Source organism: Nipponia nippon, unplaced genomic scaffold (assembly GCF_047370975.1).
Source record: "Nipponia nippon isolate SJK-2023a ecotype South Korea unplaced genomic scaffold, ASM4737097v1 scaffold_5, whole genome shotgun sequence".
Taxonomy (NCBI): domain Eukaryota; kingdom Metazoa; phylum Chordata; class Aves; order Pelecaniformes; family Threskiornithidae; genus Nipponia; species Nipponia nippon.
In genome coordinates, this window is record NW_028262369.1 from 45,467,220 (window position 1) to 45,484,277 (window position 17,058).

The following is a 17,058-nucleotide window of genomic DNA, read 5'->3' on the forward strand; positions in this document are numbered from 1 at the left end:
CCAGGACTGTGGACAAGTGCTCCATAGTGGGAGTTGTCAGCAAACAAGAAAGGGAATTTCTAAAAGAAAAGCAGGTGAAATAACAGAGTTACAGTTGTACTCTTTTTTTTTTTTTTGCATATGAGAGTTGTTCATCAAACATGTAAAAACAGTCTTCCCATACTGAACAATATTTACCATTCCTTGAGAGCAGTTTCATCTGCCCAGTAAAATCAGCATCTAGATACAGAAAGTTCTCCGATTAAAAACCAGACTGCCACCACATTTTTCAGATACATTGGTTAAGTGTCCTATAATTGACTATTTTCAGAAAAAAACCCTTTTCTTTCTACAGTTTCTAGTCTGTTTACCCTGAAACTGTTAAAAATCATTGTGCCATGACCTAATGATGCTGTATATTGTTTTCCGTATCAGAAAGTAATGAAGAATCTGTGAATTATTGCAAGAATATGTTACTTAAAAAACAACAAACACCCCCAAACCCAACCCTTTGTCTTTCCTTGACAGCAAGTATGGAATTCCTATTAGAGGCAGAAGAAACATTAGTTGCCTTGCTTAGACAGCTTTTAGGTCAAACAGTGTTGCCAAACTAGAATTTGTCTCAATTTATATTAGCATAAACCTGTGGACTATTTTTGATCTCAGTTTATACATCATGAATAAATATCACCCGATCTGTTTCCCCTATGTTTATTTGTACTTAAAACAAGCCCATCATTTCAGATTTGTGGTAGATGCATTTTTTAAGTGCTGCCATTTCAGTACTACTCTAATGATGTTGTTAATAATGTTGCTGCATTGAAACATTGCATCTGATTTGAGGCACACTCAAGCTATTCGCAAACAATTCTTCATTAAATACATTTCAAAAATGTTTATGAGATTCATACCATTAGTCTTTAACAGACACAAAATTGATACAGGCAAATTAAGTGCCCCATTTCTTACCAGAAATTAATTTTGGGTGGCATGGGGCCTTTGTCTGATGCCTTTACCTGAAACAAATCAATTGCCATTTTGCATTTTCATGCAAGTCTAAGAACATGAGAACAGCAAAAGAATTCTAAAGGTTAAAACCCATATTCAGTGCAGCCCCCTCCCCCCCCCCCCCCCAGGCTCTGTTAGAGTGGGTATTTGAGGAGGTTCTTTACATCTCCTCCCACACAGTTTCTCTGCTTCATAAGCAGAAGCCAGCTGCTGGTTCTTTCAAGTCTAGCGGTTAGTTGACATTTACCATTAGTTAATGGTTTCCATTCTATCTTAGCAAGGAAAAGAGCTAGAAAATTACTTTTAGACTAAAGATTAAATCTTTGTATTTCTAATTCCTCCAAAACTGGAGGGGTCTGCAGGCAAGGGGTTTTGGTGAGGCATAAGGAAGGGACAAAAAGAGAACAGAGAATAGGACCAACAAGTCCTGGCTTTCCTGTTACTATTCTTTCCCCTAGAAAACACCTCATTGCAACTCTGATTTTGTTGTTTATTTCCTTTTAAATCTCAGTCTAAAAAATGTTGTGTAGAGAGCTGATTACATTTCTGACTCAAACTTGGCAGCATTATTTAACAACTGCCATAAAAAGGCGGGGGGGGGGGGGGGGGGAAGTCCTGCATATATCCTTATGATACAGCGATTTGATGGTAGAGATGGGAGAAACAAGAAAGAAGTCTAGGACACGCCACAGAAAACACTTTACTTATCCAGGGCAAGAAGAACATTAAACCCAGCTGAAACCTATACAGAGTAAAATATCAAGTCCTGCAAACCGCTGCGTAGTGCACCCATGTGAATGATTGCCACTACAGTTTAACTCCCCCCCTCCAGACAGACACTATGATACAGCCCTAGCGTTCAACTTAGATAAGCACACTGATACAGGTCAGTTTAAGGTTTGTCTTTCTGAAATCTATCATGAAAAGAAACTGAATTATTAATTTTAAATATATGAAATTCTTATATGAAAGTACAGATACAAAATAGTAGTGTCACAGCCACTATTTCAACAGTGGAATACACTTCCTAAAATTATTCTGAGTTCAAAATACCTATAAATCTGAAAATAAAGAAAATAGTTAAAGATAGCTCTCCTTTAGGGCAAGTTCATACATGAAGGAATCTGGAAAACAGAGGTGATCTGATAAGCAAAATTCCCCCCCAAATCAGGAATTCAAAAAAGCCATACCTGTAGTTGTTAACAGCCCACTAAAACCCTCAGTAAAACTAAGCTCAGAAGTCAGTCAGCTGGTAATAGTGTGTTTAATGGACTTTTACAGAGCAGAAATCCAGAGTACGTAGCCTTTTATCTGATGATGTTTACTAACAAAGAGCTTTAAAAGAAGTAACATTAACAGGATTGCTGTAGATATGAAAAGGAACTTAGAACGTGCAATTACTGGATGGCTCCAAACTTTATCTGATGTGTTTAGGAGCCACAGAGGAAAACCATCTGAGACAGCTCAGTACAGAGTGCCAGAAAATACCATACTGTTTTTTTCTAGGTTTGGGTCAGGATATTTGAAGACATCCATGACTGAATATGATTTCTTTTTCCTAAATCAAGACTTCCATGACTGAACATCATAGAGGCAGTTATAAAAATCATACTGGCTCACATCATCTGCAGGAACTCAGTAGTGCAGCTGTTCACTGCACACGTGTTAAACAGGCAGCGCTAAAAACTGTAAACACAGGTCAAAGCAAAACCAAAAAGGACCCGAAATGAAGAATTTCACATAGATAACTGGTATAAAATGTAGAAACAACCTTTTCTCCAGGTCAGCAAGCTGAAAGCATTAAGAGAAAAGCAGTTTGCAGCAATCCACACAATAGGTCTTGAGCATTACTTCCTTTTATTGTGTATTGCACTTACGGGGCACTAGATATTTCTAAACAGTACCCAAAGCATACTTTCAAGTCCAGCCAACAACCATCTGAATGTCACAGCAGCCTTTCAAGAGAAAGTTACAGTGCTGTGAGTTTTTAAAGACAGACTGAAATATTTCAAAGAGATCAAATGTACCCCAATGCTACCTCCTCTTGTTCCCTTGAACTAAAAATGAAGGGCAGCTTATCTGGAAAGCAGAATCTAATTAAAAATGATCTTTTCTAAAGAATAAAGGAGAAGTGCACCAATCTTTAAACAAGGTGGAAACACATCTGGAGATGGACAGCAATGCCTGTTTCTTTTTGCAAAGTACTGATTCAGAAGCACATCCAAAAACATTTAAGTCATGAACATTAAAACATTAAGTACTAAAAATGAGGTGCATCCTATGGGAGCAGATCCAGCCATCACCTTTCTTTCCCTACTGATAGAAGCTTTGAAGAAAATCAGACATACCTGTGTTCAAGTACATTAAGAAAACCAAAAACTGTAGTATCTTAGCACACATGCGGAACTTTTTGAAGGACACTTTACTGATTTCAGTTAGAATTTGTACTTCAGAAGAGATGCTGTAATAATCAACAATAAAATTAAGCTAAGGTTTTGCATGTTTTTGTATGAATGGAAGAGAGGAATTCAGACGTATTAGATATTGATTATTTTTTATTCTTCTATGAAGAGTCACTTCAGCTTTATGAACAGGATTTTTTCCCCTCACGCTCGGTTTTTTTTCTGTTTGGTTTTGTATTTTTTAAAGCAGCCCTCACATTGTCAACATTAGTTCTAGTTTTCACTATGCATAAATAAAACAAAATATTAACTACATATACAAGTGTGCAGACAGCAAGATGCTTCTTTGCAAGACCCAGTGGAATAAATGCAAGAATTTTCCATTGCTCCAAACGGAGCTCTTCAGCCACAACTACTGTGCCTTTCTCTCCATACACGTACAGTTGTTTCACTTCATTGCTAAGGGCAAACTCTATATCATTATTATAGTTTTTCTTTACTAGACAACATAAAAAAAAAATGGATCTATGTATTACTGTTACGACTGATTAGAAAATAATCTCCCTTTCTCAGAGAGATAAAAAGAGGTTTTGAAATTTTTTATTCTGTGTTGGTCTAAAGAGAGGTATGTCTAAATTATTTTAATCTTCTTTTGGGGAAAGGAGGTCATAGCAAAGGAAAGAAGAGGAGAAAAACCAGGCAGCATGATCACTTTCCAGATAGATAGTAGTCTGATCGTTAAGACTTTCACAGAGAGTATCGGAAACCCAGGTTTCCAGGCCCTTCTCCAACAACAACAGAGCTCTGACATTCCAGAGGCACACCAAAAACACCAGGCTAGTAACCATTCTGGGACAGCAAGGGGTCTTTTTTCTTCTCCTTGCGCAAAAGGCCTTCCCAGAAAAACGTCCACTGAAAATATATTTCTTCAAAACATCTTGCATTTTCCCCACAGGGGAAAAGAATAGATTAAATTTTCAGCCAGATGTAGTTACAGTTTTGTATACGTTTGCAATTGCAGGGAAAAACTCCTAACAGAATGAGAAAAAACATTATTTCTATAAAGTTCTAGTAATACCTTTAATCATATTACAAGCTTAATGCATTACATTAATTTGTTAAATTAACACAGTTGGACTTTTAGATCAAACGGAGGAGAGAAAAGATTGTGATCGACAAAAGAATGTTATAAAAACACTGCTGTTCAAAACTGGCCAAGTATTTTCTTGTGCTTGAACCCTAACAAAGGGTTTTTTTCCTTAAGTCAATTATTAGGTGTTTTGTCTTCATTTTTGTTACTTTCTTGTTTTTGTTTTTTTTTTTTTTTTTTTTTTTTTTTTAATGGTAACATATCAGTTCCACTGCTTTGTTATATACACTCTAATCTGTTCTTATTCCTGTGAATAGCAATTTTCTTAGGGCACTTTTTTGATATTACTAATGGTTGTGATATGATTGCTTTCTCTCAAGTTTGCATTTTACAGAAGACCACAAACCTCAGAAGATCGCTGTGTGGAAGAAACACACTAGGCCAACCTACCTGGTCAATATTACACAAAGCATAGCCCAGTTCGGTTTCTTTCTACTCTGAAGGAGTCTCACATCAGGTAGTGGAAGCTAACTCACTTATTTCTTTGCTGTTGAATGATTTTTTTCCAGCATCCCCCCTTTAAGCACAATTTACATTTTAAGATTCTTGAGAGACACCTGCTGCTGCCAAAGGGCCACGTAAGATGCACCCGTTCCACCACACTATTGGTAAAGAAGGGGGCTGGTTACGGGGACGCCTACACCTTCCCTTTCTCACATAACCAAGTAAACTCCATTATAATTGATGCAGTATGCAGAAAACAGAAGAGAGGGCTAACTGAGTTTAAAAGCTGTACAGTTGCAGCCTCATTTAGGAAATGCCTCCAGGCTTGCTTAAGCATTTAGTAATAAACCTAGACCAGAAAGCAAAGTGAATGTTCAACTCTACATGCCCAGAAGGGAGAGAAGATGCTTTTCTCCATACTCCTAAGCCCACGTTAGCGCCTCCAGTCTTTCTCTAACAAAGTAGGATTCTAGGAATCCGGGAATCATCATCTCCATTTTTCTTATCCTGAAGGCAGAGCTGTATACTGTTGATAGTTACTATAATCTTGATTACAAATTGCTATTACAATAATGCATTTGCAACATCACTTGAAATTAAGGCCCTGTTTTGTTACATCTTGTAAAGAAGAAAAAAAAATTAAAAAGTCATTTTCAGGCTAAGCAGGTTAGGAAAATAGAAGTGGCCACACAGAGTTTGGGAACAGAAAAGAAATTCATGTTTTGTGTTCCTCTTCTGCCACAAGTGGCAGTTATAGCTAGTATCCGAGAAGCTTTCTTCCCTTGATCAACTGTTCACTAGGGCATTTAAAAATCACTTAAATGGTCTGTAGTGACAATTTAAAACAAGGTAATCCACAAACAGAATATCCACAGCATTTAAAGGAATAATTAGGTGTGGAAGGAATCCAGGATCAACCCCCAACCCAGTCATGAACATGTTCAAGAAATTTGAACACATGCACATTCAACCATGGTAGAACATATGCTGAAATAATACCAAAAAGATGTGAACAACTACAACTAAGTTGTTCTCACATTCTTTGTTTTTACTGAATCCAACCTTTATTAAGTTTTTAGTGTCCTATAAAAACAGCCCTATGAAACAGTTCGAGAAACACCAAAGCTGAACATTCAGAAACACTTCCATAGATGGGTTTTTCTTCTTCCCCTCTATATACACGCTGTAATCACGACTAGAGCAAGCAAGTAGCATGATGAAGGTGAAGGGTCCAGAGAACAAATCTTATGAGGAGCAGCTGAGGGAGCTGGGGTTGTTTAGTCTGGAGAAAAAAAGGAGGCTGAGGGGAGACCTTCTCACTCTCTACAACTACCTGAAAGGAGGTTGTAGTGAGGCGGGGGTCAGTCTTTTCTCCCAAGTAACAAGTGATAGGATGAGAGGAAACAGCCACAAGTTGCGCCAGAGGAAGTTTAGTTTGGATATTAGGAAAAATTTCTTCACTGAAAGGGTTATCAATCATTGGAACAGGCTGCCCAGGGAAGTGGTCAAGTCCCCATCCTTGGAGGCATTTAAAAGATGTGTAGGTGTGGTGCTTAGAGACATGGTTTAGTGGTGGACTTGGCAGTGACAGGTATATGGTTGGACTCGATCTTAAAGGTCTTTTCCAACCTAAATGATTCTATGATTCTATGAATGGCAGGTTTGAATCATTGGCTGTGTTTTCTTATATGCTGCTTTAGATACTATCTAATTCCCCCCTTACATGGGATTCGGGATGCCATTATTATATCCTTAAATCTAAGCGCTTCTTGCATGCACTTGAGCAATATGAATGCATTTAAAGACTGCAATCCATAATATAGTTTCCTTCATACTGTATATGCATATCACTACAGCCACAGTGAAAGTATTTCAACAGATACAAGATTATCAGATAGCTAAATCATATCCTTGCTGTCCAACAATTACAGCACCACTCCATACAGCAAAACAGGAACATCTGGAATTCTGCTCTCATGACAGCAGCTGGGACTGCACCGCTACATCAGGAAGTGAACTGTGCTCTCCTCGGGGTTTTAATTGTTACAGAATATACTCAGGGCTTTTAGCAGAAAAGTAACAACCATTTTGGCTACTGAAAGAATTACTTGTGTACAAGGCATTTATTAGGAAAAAGTTATCTAAGTGCTTAATATGCTTGTATAACATGGAGAAATTTTGCACGTTCACTGTATATTTAAAATCGAGTTCAGCATGAAGACTAGTTCTCTCATTTCAGAAATTATTTCTTCAGTAGGACAATAGTGTTATACCTAAAACTGATTTTACGAAACCTGCCACTAAAGAGTTTTTTTCACTAACTCATGTTCTGATCTTATTTAAAAAACAGGTTGGGAAAACACTAGCCATTACTTCTCTCAAGTTGTGCTTTGGTTTCTTGTTGCTGCTACAAACCCTCTGTGAGGAATAAGTGCAAGAAAAATTACTCATTTCTCTTCAGCCAAACTCTGTTATATGACAGGGAAGTGACCACTTGCAACCTTGATCCATATCAGGTAAATGAAGCCAGTTGAAATTAACTTCTTACCATAACGGCTGTCATGCCCTCTCTAGCTTTTTCAAACACCCATACACATGTACACTTTTACACATTTTTTCTCTTCTGTGCAGGCAAATCACAGGACCATGGCTCACTAAATATTACATTACTGCTTATTTGGCTTCACAGATCCCCATAAGACTTAGGCCCTAGATAATACTCAAATACTATCTCTCTATTCTGTGAAATACCTGCACAGCATCCTGGCATCTCCAAATGCTTTTAACTAAATTGTTAGTCAGTCCTTGAGCTTTTTGATTTCTTCATATTTATTTTTCCACTTCATTCAGCAACTGATTAATTTTTGTGCTGATTATGCTGTTACAATAATTTTCAGAGTACAGAAAAGGAGGAGACCATAAATCCTTCTTCCATTCAGACTCTTTGAAGCAGTATCAGTAATAATACTACAGTTAAGAGATCAGTACCAGTCCATCTCCATGAAGTACACATTTTCTGATCTTAAGGGCACAAGTTGATAAAGAAATCAGAGTACTTCTGTGTTATTCAGGCGGATAGTTTCAAATCTGTTAATAACTTAATATGGGCAAACATATGACCATTTCTGAAATACTCTATTCAATATTTTTAATTTCAAGGTCTCTTCTGTTCTTAAAAATCATCTAATACTTATGCCGAATCCCTCTGAGCATTATGAAAAACATTAAGGCCAAGTAAGTGGGGGAAGGCAACACAAATATGCTGCAAATTTTTCTGGCATTTCCCCTAAATTTCCTACTAGAACATGTTGCAACTTAAAAACTTGAAGATTGTGGCTATAATAGTAAAAATACTGGGCTTTTCTTTCAAAGTCTGTGACCCCTCACAGGTATTAACAATCTGGTTTGTGAGCAGCTGTTACAATACCCCTAAGCTCTTCCTGACTTACTATTCTTACAAACACTTTCATTTATTTGAAGAAGATTCCAGCATAGGTGATGAAGCTCTAGGTCAATTCTAGTTTTCTATGGGTTTCAAGAACAAGGGGAAAGAACTCCTATCCTGCCAGGCCAAGCTTTTGTGACAAGGGTACTAAGAAAGAAAACATTATTTTTCAAACATCACAAGCAAAATTACAAGAATTTTGAAAGTAGGTAGTCCCCTTCAACACTATTTTCAGCAATCGATGTATGTAAATTCTACATTTACCATAAAGACATTTCCTGTCATTTTTATCTTGCATGGAAAGACATAATAGAAGCTAAAGCAGCAAAAGTTTACCCAAAATTCATACTTGTAGGTTGCACATCTGTGTAAATAGTACAAGATAAACCATGAGCTATGTGTGCAGAGACACACACAAGCTGCTTGCAAAACCCTGAATTTGGAAGGTTCAGCACAAAAAGTCAGAGGCCCCTAGTTTTTTGAACTACTGTTTATTTCAATAGTGGGTACACAAGAGGTTATTTTAATCACTGTGTCTAGCCATAGTGAGAAAGTGCAGTCACACTAAGCCAAAGGATTTCATAAGTAATGATTCCTTTGAGATAGCAAGGAAAAAAAAAAAGTACAGTAGCAACTGAAAATAAAATAAATCTCATTTCTGTTTACACTATTTCTGTTGCACTATCAAGCAGAAAGACAAACTGTAACAAAAAAGAGATATTAGTACATTGGCAGGGCAGTGAACGAAGAAACTAACAACAAATAGAGGAAAAGGAAATAAAGGGAAGCTAGGTTTTCTCAATACTTGTACCCCGAGACCCAGAATTCTGGTATTTTACTCATGACACTTCCAAATAATGATAAGAAAGAAAATAATGATCTCTACAAGACAGCAGCTAGAAGTGGTGCAGTTCCCCAACATACTCCAAGGTTATATCTATTATGTTTGCTGTTAGAAGTTAGAAAACTTAGCCTTCTGAAATTTATGACTTACAGGCATAATTTCTAGTTAAAATTTTTGAACTACCTGACAAAGAAACTTTATTTAGAGCCACTAAACACTTCTTTGAAGAATCTCCTCTGCCCCTGCCAAAACTAAAAAGTGCTGATTGTAGTAGCCATGCGTAGTGGTTTAAGCAAAAGCTTTCTTCACTAATATTCAGGAGGGAATAAACACAGACAATTGCTTACGCTTGGCCAATGTACCTTTTTGCATTTTTATCGATTGTTCTGATCAAGATTCCTTCCAAAACCAAAGCAGTCATAAGATTTCTTTTTGCACATTCTAATACTAGATTTTGGAAGAACACGAGTTGTTATATGAAAGCACAGGATCAGTGGAAAGCCATTTTGATGACAGATTTGAAAGACACTGCTTCAAAGAGGTAGGTACACATGACAGATACCAGATAAAGATAATTCTCAGTAAATAACTTCTGATAAGATCCAAAGTTTCTAAATTAATGCAGTAGCTTTTTGTTCTTCACTTCTCTTTACCTTCAGTATACAGTAGATCTATGTCATATTTTCTAGCAGAGAAATATGCATTGAATTTTAGGTATGATTTGGTTTTAAGTGAGAAAAGAAAGGCATACATACACGCATACATTTACCACACTTAGAATGAGAGACTTGTACTATAGAGACAGCTTTTCTAAGACCCCCTACCTATCCCTTTAGCAACTATTACTATTTAGTTTTGATCTATTCACAGAACAGAAGTTGGATTTAAACTTTGTTAGCACTGCATGAATATTTTAGAAGAGTCCATCCACTTGGCCAAAACTGGAAACATCTAGTATATATGTGGTATAGTACCAGACTTATATACAATGAACCAGTTTAAAGGGGGCGGGGGGGGAAGCCTAAGTGCAATTTACAAAGGCTTCATTCTTTTGTTTGCATTCTATCAGTATAAAGAAATAATGCAAGTATTACAACAGTCTCCTGCTAGAAATGGCAGAGCAATTTAAACAAGTTTCACTTACACAGCATTTCTTCTCCTCTTTTGAAATACATTCAAAAAAAACCTTCACGATTAGCATTGTACACATTTTGCAAGGTTCTTAAAGATCAGGAACTGTTTCTGGAAAGACTCACTCCAATTTGGCAAACAATTACAGCACACATTACACTAAGGTGCATGAAATGTTTGGCTTCTGTGAGGATATGGAAACATGTGCTTACCCAGAGTTAAGTTCAATAAGCAAAGCAAAGTCCATTATAATTTAAAATGGGGGTAAAAAAAAAGAAAAAGAAAAAAGGAGAGCAAGGGAAAGGACAACAACTCTAAAAGGCAGAGAGCATTACAACAGCCGAGTGGAAACAAATGAGATATTATAACCAGGATGCAGTCACAGGACTGTGTGTAACTCTGTTACAGCTAAACACCAATAGCTTCTGGTGAAATTAGTTCTGTGTGCTACTTTAGTAAAAGTATAAAGAAGCATATTCAAAAGCCAGTGAGCACAAAGAAAACATAGTCATGACTATTCACAATAGCGAATTCTGTACTGAATGTGTGAACGGGACATGAGTTAGGGAAAATACAAGCAGCCTCCCTTTGCCTGAGATCTTTGTAGTGACACAAGCCAAGCAATCTAAACAGAAAATGTCTGTCTGTGCTAGGAGGAGGGGAAGAAATAAAACCCCACAAAAAACAAAAACTGCTTTCCTCATGGAAGAATGGTAACTTTGGGCAACATTTGGCACCACAAGTTCAAAGGGCTATTTTATCTGCATTGTAAGTACAGACTCAGAGATTTTACAGTATTCCTGTCTCCATGCTATTGCTTTTTGTGCCATTAATGGCATTTAAATTATAGACCTGCTGCAGCCATGTAGTCAAAACGCCACATCACCCGTTGAGACACTGTATTATAATGTCAGTGTGTCTATGTTTTAACTGTTCTTTCATATACTGTACTTCTCGTCAATCACCCTCTTTCTCTGCCAAAGAACAGATACAAGAGACAAGTCTATCTTTAGACTCCACTGAAATTTCTTACTCAGATGACTGCAATACTTCATTCATCACATAGCCAAGACTCCTGTTTACATCAACAAAATTTTTAGAGGTACAAATAGCACAGAGCCAGATAAAAAAACATTCAGAGAGAATTTAAAATGAAAATATAGGATATGCTTAGGGATTCAGATAGAAATAATGTGCTTTAAACAAACTAACTTCTAAACTAGACCAGGTGGGATTTTTTGTTTGTTTTTTTTTTTTTTTTTAAATAAGTTATTTTTTGTTTCTACTTCCGGTAAAATATTCCAGATGTATGGAAACACTGTTTTCCAGAAGCAAGTATTTATTGACCTGTACATATGTAGTTATTCACAATAACAAATATTGATTAAATAACAATTTGCACTTTGACAGCATTTTAAAAGATAATACATTTAAATTTCTAAACAATCGTGTGACAAAATCTGAGACATTTCTTCTCAATTATTCTAATGAAGAAGTTAAACTAGTCATATGAAGTCACTAACAGAGCTAGGTACTGAATCCAGATTTTTGGCCTGCTTTTAAAATTTTTTGCATCTCAAAAGCCCAAAGAAATCTGTTTCAAGGTCACAAAACTGCTTTTGGGGGGGGGGGGGGGGTCTGCTCTTATAAGCTGGCCTGCTGCTTGCAGCCCTCAGACAGCCAGCTCCACTTAAGATGAAAGGATTTATTTATCTAAAGAAGAATTTTCAAGATTTCATGGTTTCCTGCAATGTGAAGTACGTGCAGTTCATCAGTCCAAACACTCAGAACCTCAAGTTAGTGTTTCAAGGTATTCACACTAAGAAAAAAATTCAAATTATTAAATTACAGTCAGCTAATTTTATTCTGTATTAGCTTATTTCTTATTTCTAATGCAATATGTAAAATAACAGTGATTTTTGCTTATTAAAGGCATAGTCTCAAATATGAAGAATATGAAGAATCCATAAAGTTTTTTGAACATGTTCTAAACTTGCCAAGATTATCTAGGGCAACTGAACATATTCAACAGTTCAACTAAACTTTTAAAATTGTTTGCGTGGTGGGGGCAGGGGAGTTGGAGAAAAATCAGCCTACAGTTTTCTTTTGAAATGTTGAAGTTATTTTACTTTTTTCCTAAATGAAAAGAGCATTTTATATTTTAAGAGTGACCTAGCTTCTTCATTTCTTTTATTTTTCTCCTCCAATGTAATGTCTTTTATTTCCCCCCTGCACTCCATTTTAAACATCATCCAAAGCTACAATGATTTGGCATTGGATAGCAGAGTATGAAAGCAAAACAAAACTCCCCCCAGCTATTCACTCACCCCTTCTCACAGTCAAACAACTACAACAAAAAACCCATCACACTACAGGCATTGGAAAAAGTTATGCACACATATGAAGATCCCAAGTGTAATTTTTTTTTTCTAAAGTGTCAATAGTCAAAAAGATATATTTATTATTCCTGACCTTTAGAACAGAAAGCTCAGAGTATCCTTTGTATATATAAGTTCTTCTCAAACAGCTGACAAAAACTTGTAGAAGTAGATCTACTTTAAAGTCTTGAGCTGTCTGAAATATCTTTATCACCAGAAGTGCCTCTGAAGCAGTTCCATCAAGCCTCATAGATATATACTCAGAATGACTGAAATCAGAGAGACTCTTGAAATAAGTGAGGTCAGAAGGGACCTCAGTACCTCACCAAGTCCAATGTCCCGCTCAAATCAGAGCAAAACCTGGCATTACCCTTTGCTGGGTGCCTTGTCCAAACAATTTTTAAATATCACAAAGAATGCAGGTACCAGCCTCTGCTGACATGTCAGTAATAATCTGAGGCAAAACCTTAAACACTTATTAAATAACAGCTCTACACATAGGCTTACATCATCAGCCAATGACTAAAGTGGAAGAACATCTGCTGTTTAGCTATAGCATTTAACTGTTCTTCATGACTTATGGGCTCCTTTGTAAAAAGAAGTAGCTGTGGTATGTCAGATACTACTGCATGGTAACTCTTCATAAATGTTCTCAATTTAGTCTAGACCACTACGTAATGGTGTATTAAATGACTTGGTAATGATAACTGAATCTAGCTATGGATGATCCTTTGAAGATACTTTTAGGTTTTGCATCATTTTAATCTGACCACATTCATCAATGCCTTACTAATATTTAGTTTCTTTTAAATTAACAGTATTCACTAGAACTGCCTCAAAGGCTCTTCAGAAGTTGGTGTAGTCAGCCTGGACTGGATTCATTCCAAGTACTGATGGTTTGTTCTGATGATTTGATCTGAAAATCCTCCTTGCACAGAAGTAATTAGTCTTTCCTAAATTCAGCTCTAGAAGTCAGCATAAAAATTCCCATTTAACTTCATTGAGAGCAAAGGAAAATAACATTAGGCCCTTCCGAAAACCTACTCTGAAGACATACTATTTAGCCCAAAGATACCCTAGAACAATTCGCTGTTTATAAATGAATATGACAACCCCCCAAAGGTATCTATTAAAAGATACTAGGTTTGATTACTTAAGAACTAGAGATCTTCTGCATAAAGTTTGCCTCCTTTAGTTCGTTCAATAAAGATTTTGATCACTGGCCTTTAAGTAAGGGTAAAAATAGTAGGTATTGTCTTCAGACACCTGCTTGAAAAGATGTGGTATTACATGACAAACATTTAATTCATGCTTGACTACTAGTTTGCTGTAATTTGTGTTTCAGGTATAAAATGAAAGATCTTGCTGGGGAAACACTCGAATACCATCCCCTGTATCCCTGCTCTGAACTGGGTCCATTTTTAAGCTTACTGGTATGTCCCTGTTGACCTCAACAATAGAAATTCCCTGATTATTATGACAGAATGGGGAGAGAACTGCATTTAAACACAAACCAGAACTAAATGAGAATGATCTGTACCCTCTGTATCCCTTCATACAAATCACAAGTCTCAAGTTAGACTATATATTTCCATGATTTTCAGGGATATTAATGATTTAATACATTCCATCTTATACCTTGTTACATACCTATTTTCATATCTTCTTCCTTTTTAAATTAAAGAAAAATACCATTTATTATTCAATTTAGGATGTATCAAAATGAAATAGGTATACTACTTTTCCAATACATGCATTCTTCAATACTTGTGTAGAAAGACACAAAATTAAATGCTTAAGTCAGTATGTTTGCAAACAGATATTATTTATAGAGTGCTGATGGAAACAAGCCTTTACAAAAAACAATGCAAAATTATTTTCGTTTGCTTCTCAACTACATAGAAAGTTTTTGCTCTGGGAGGTCCAGCAAACAGACAAAAATATTTGATACTGTAAAATCCTTTTTCACTCTTTACCATCAAAAAAGTCTATTATGCTTGTGTCTCAAAGATCCCCCTTTATTCAGACCCGCTTACATTTAGTCATGTTCACAGTGACTAAATGTTGAATTTCCTGATAAAAATATCTCTAAGCATTCATTTGTTTTAAGTATTTCAGACATATTTGCCTGTTTTCTCTAAATAAATTCCTTGCCTTCTTCCATTTTTCAACTTCCATGCAAGAGTAGCACAACTGTCTGTAATACCCGATTTGTATATTAAAAAATCCAGACATACATATTTAATAATTTCCTTGCATAGTCAAGTAACACACACCTATATTCAGAGACATGTGATGGGACCGAACAGGACAATGAAATAGAAACTATCTGTCCACTCCGGGCTTTTCACTGCTTGTCATCACTCAAATGCACAGGGCTGTAGAGAAGCCTGTAGCAGGGCTACCGTACCTATGCTTTTTAAATACTGTTGTAGATTTAATGATATGAAAATCAAACAAATTAGAATAAAATTTAAGCTACCACAGTAGAGAGAGTTTCCATATCAGTTTAATAATTACTTTTATAGTCAGACAATTTGCCATAGATACTCTCTAGGGAGAGCCTGAATTAGCATAATCTGTGAACTATTTTGCTGAGCTCGTCCAGAGACCTCTTTTTAAGCTGAAAATTTTGACACACATTTTTAATCATGTGCCTGGCAGTTAAAATATTATCAGTTTTCATTATTAAGTACCTACATCTGATTTGAGAGAAATATGGAGAGCCACACTTGAGGAGGAAACAAAACAAAACCAACTCCAAACCCAAAAACACTTCCCAAACCCATAGAAACATCTATGCCTGCATTCTGGTGCTGAAAAAAAGGCCTCTATTGCCTGATCTAGGACAAGCTTTCTGATTATGTTTTTTTCCCCAAACATAAGAAAACGAGGAAACAATGTGAATACAGTATGATGAAAAAGACAAACCTAAATAGAATCACATCTCAAGTGAATATCTGTGACAAATTTAACAATAAATTATATAAACAGTGCACCGAGGTATCTTCAGTTTACAATTACCAACATGTCATAAGCCACAGATACATAATCCCTTGCGATGCAATCTACATTGCCACAGTTCACAACAGACGGATAGCTCCTGAGGCTATTATTTCCCTTTTTCCCTTCTTGCAGTGCATTTTTGCAACATATTTCTGAGTTTTATCATTAGAGTCCAGCTGGAAGCATGCTTCTGTTGCCAACTAGTATTCCCCCATTAACTCTCCCTCCCCAGTGAAGGGAAAATGTAGGACAGTGTTGCAGTGGTGGGAGAAGCAGCAGGGCATATGAATGGATGAAATACAGTCAGAAACAGTAGCTCTACCAGATCCATATTAGGCAGCATTTATCTTAGTCGTAACAGCTCTTCAACTGCACCTCATCATAAGCTATTACACACCACACCTCTCACAAGAATAGGCATGTTTTCCATGTTTCTGCACTCTCAGTCTCATTTTACATAAGCAACGTTTGTTCTCTATTGTCTCAAATTAACAAATGAAAAATCAAATGAAAGTCAGCAAGATTCATACTATAGCATATTTTTACAATTAGTTTTTCCAAGTATCCCCAAAGGCATCTAGAGAGGAGTACCTAGATTATTTTTCAATTACCTGATCTTCTGAATAGTAAACGAAAAATACCAGCATAAAGTTTCAGTAATAAAGCAGTCTAACAACATACTCAAGCAGGTGAACACGGATAAGGAAGCTCAAAACACATAGTTAACTCCTTCCAAAGTGAATTAAAAAGGAAAATCCCTTCTTAGAAAATCCCCATCTAAAGAGGAAAATCCCTCTTTTTAAGACAGACTCCAGTTGGCATACTCAGAGTAGAAGAAAACCACATAGCACTTTTTAAGGTTCAACATTGCAGATAAGGAAGGCTTAAGACTCCTATACATTGAAGGTGAATTATAACATTATCAAAATAAAGGTTATTAAAGGTTTGTTGTTTTTTTTAAGCACACAAGAAAAACTGCCTTGAAGGTTATAGGTTGCTCCCACTAGTAATTCTCTATATTAATAATCTTAAAACAAGAAATCTATCTCAGAGCTGTTTCCCGTCATTTTAACTCCAGAAAAGAACTTGTAAGAGGTAATGAGCCTTCTGTTTTCATCTGGGCCATCCAACTACTTGCTGGCAGAGTAATAAATAGAAATAAACTCTGCAGTTTGGTACATATGAAAATTATTTTGTTTTATCTTCTCAGGTTTACTTCCAGTGTGGCTTAGCTAAAAGCTAATTTGCATACTAAAAATCCTTCTCAGACC

The 17,058-nt window shown here is 36.3% G+C and overlaps 2 long non-coding RNA genes across 2 annotated transcripts in view; one reads left to right on the forward strand and one right to left on the reverse strand.

The window, feature by feature from the left end:
* The window catches only part of LOC148052165 (uncharacterized), a 150,229-nt gene that overhangs the window by 94,786 nt on the left and 38,385 nt on the right, over positions 1-17,058 (reverse strand). The gene's annotated exons all lie outside the window — the stretch shown is intronic.
* LOC148052166 (uncharacterized) overlaps positions 1-17,058 on the forward strand; it is a 66,049-nt gene that overhangs the window by 32,297 nt on the left and 16,694 nt on the right. The window contains exons 3-5 of the long non-coding RNA XR_015698925.1: positions 4,860-4,996; positions 7,334-7,499; positions 9,724-9,813. This is a non-coding gene — a long non-coding RNA (uncharacterized LOC148052166). The remainder of the gene's footprint in view (positions 1-4,859; positions 4,997-7,333; positions 7,500-9,723; positions 9,814-17,058) is intronic.